Below are 2,699 nucleotides of genomic sequence, written 5' to 3'. Positions count from 1 at the left end.
ACAAAGAAGAAAAACAATATATCTGAGAAAGAGCTGAAAGTCTTCTTTTAAGACATTTTTGAAATATTTTACATCTTCTATTTATTATTTTCATACATTTTATGATATGTATAATAATCAATACAATGGAAAAAATATGTCAGTATTTATCTTGATAACTAAATAATCACAACTTGAAGTAGTTATGGCACTATCTCTTAGCCTTTTGAGAGTTGTTGGTAATGGGCTGACTACAAGGTTTTTCTCAGCAAGTTGCCGCGGACCACCCTGTCGGTGGGCTTCAGTCCGAGGGAAAGCAGGGAAACGGAGTCAGGTTGGTTGAAAGGTCGACGCAGGAAAATGACAGTCTGGCACACAGCACTTGGTGAAGTATGCAGCTGCGTTTTACTGAGTTCAGAAGTTGGTATTTATACATTTTACACAAAGCATTACAGGTTACACAAAGTTTTTTTTTTACAACTTGCTGACCTTTACAGGTTACATTTTAAGTTTGTGGGCGTGAGTAGTTATCCATTACTACTTCTCAATATCTTGCCCTTAAGGAGAACAAAGGTTTTTAAGTTTGTAAACGTGGGTAGTTATCCATTACTATTTTTCAATGTTCTGTCCTTAAGGAGAACAAAGGTTTGTGGTTATCAGCGAAACCTATTTGCTTCCTCTTGCTTCCTCTTGCTTCCTCTTATCTGAGGAATGTTAGTATAGTGTAATTCTTTACATTTGTGTTTAAGTAATAGTAAAGGCATAATTTGTTTTAAGGCTCTTATTAGATATATAAATTTTAAGTTAATGTTGGTTATATATACTTTTATTATGTGCTTATTATTAATCATATGTGCTTATTCTATTGTGATTTGATTGATTAGAAATGTAGTGAAGTAAGATGTTTTTTAAGGAAAGTTTTACTGTGGGTGGTGATGGTGCATGTCGTGTTGGAACATCTTGTTTGCTGTGCCTGCATTGTCTTAGCCCACTGGCGTTTATGGTGGGGACTTGCTTTTGTGCAGGCTTACTTGGAGCCACTGAGTCTGGCACAGTCATACTTCTAGTGCTGTTTCTGGATCAACTATCATTGTGTTCATTCTTTAAAACCGTATTGCTTACTTATCAGGACAAACAGACATTCAGCTTAACATACGTGTACACTGTAACAGAAAGCCATACCCTTAGGTTAATGCGACAAAAAACAGCATGCTGGGCAACATCTCTGTCGCTGCGCACACTGGGGGTGCTGGGGGCTTTGCTCCGGGGAGCACAGACCTCCTTTCCGTCGTTTTACAACGAGGACAGCGCCACCTCGCTGCGGCTTGGTGCCGAGGGTGCGGCAGCAAGTACTTGCTCTGCTATTAGGGAACTAAAGCTTTGCTGAGGAAGATGAACTTCATAGTACATGCACATGTAATGTTGCAAAATAACTTTTTAAATCAACATCCACAATTGACAGAACTACAAATGTAGGTTGTGCTCATAAGTATTGGGATGATGAGGAGTAGACCTTGTTGAATACTTACCATAGGCAAGGTATTGCATTATGTTCCTTAAAAATATTGTCACCTTCACATTTGACAATAGCTCTGTACATGTGAAATGATCACACTTGGTTTTCAGACAAGGAATTTGAATAACAAGATAAGTAACATACATAGCTAAAGTCATGCAAAGATGGATTCAGAATTGTAGATCAAGTTTGCCTGAGGGTAAAATTGAGAGCTGAATAAGGGGAGTTATGTGTGGGAGTATGCTTTTCCTTTCTTTGTTCAAGAAAAGCATTGACTATGTACCCTGACATTTTTTCCTGAGCACCACTGATTGGGACCACTTGTAAGTCAGTCATGGGTACAGGTTCTACTTAAGGCATAAGGCAAACAACGATGAATGGTATGAGATCTAACTTAATGCAGTACTTCCCCTTAACTCCTCACCTAATTTATTACTGTAATTTCTCCCTTCTCTAGAAAGCACATCTCAAATAAACCCTGTCTCTTCTGTTCTGTTTTTAAGACCCTGGTCCAAATCACCATCACTCACCATCATGATATTCTCACTATTCTTGTTAACACCCTCAATATTCTCCTTTTTGGTCTCCCTGCTTTCATTCTTGCTATCTCCAATGTATTCTCCAGGATTAATGGGAGAAATTGTTTTAAACATAAATTAGAACTTCTTGATTGAAACTTTTTAATATCTTCCCAATCTAGTTGGAATACAATCAAAATTTCTTTCTTTCTTTCTTTTTTTTTATTGAGTTCCTGTAGAGATCATCAAAAATTGCCAAAGCTGACTACATTGCAAGTTGTCACAGTGGGGTATTGGGAAAAGTTTTCAATTAGTAATAATCATGCCTTAGTTAAACTTCTTTGGCTATGACCCTCTCACTGCACAAAGCTTCAGCGCTTCTTAATGTGGTACACAAATCCTTTAGTTTATGGCTTTGACCACCTCCCTATGCACCCATTTAATGTCACTCTGTTTATTATGCTGCATATTTCAGCCACACTTGTCCATATTCCTATATGCCAAGCTTTCTTTTGCCTTAGGAATTTGTATACATTCTGATTTCTGCCTGGAAGATTCTATCCTATTTTTTGCATAACTTTTTGTTGTAATTGTTGTTGTTGTTGTTGCATTTTTTGGCCAGGACCAGGCTTGAACCTACCAGCTTCGGTATATGGGGCTGGCATCCTACTCTTTGAGCCACAGGT

General features: G+C 37.9%; 1 non-coding gene across 1 annotated transcript; it reads right to left on the bottom strand.

Moving 5' to 3' along the window:
- Positions 1-2,243: 2,243 nt before the first annotated feature.
- LOC128590896 (U4 spliceosomal RNA) lies at positions 2,244-2,384 on the bottom strand. The gene has a single exon (XR_008381366.1). It is a non-coding gene; the product is annotated as a U4 spliceosomal RNA (small nuclear RNA).
- Positions 2,385-2,699: the final 315 nt, after the last annotated feature.

Source organism: Nycticebus coucang, chromosome 7, assembly GCF_027406575.1.
Source record: "Nycticebus coucang isolate mNycCou1 chromosome 7, mNycCou1.pri, whole genome shotgun sequence".
Taxonomy (NCBI): Eukaryota; Metazoa; Chordata; class Mammalia; order Primates; family Lorisidae; genus Nycticebus; species Nycticebus coucang.
Note: the sequence above shows the minus strand (reverse complement) of the source record. Positions and strands in the feature narration are given on the sequence as shown.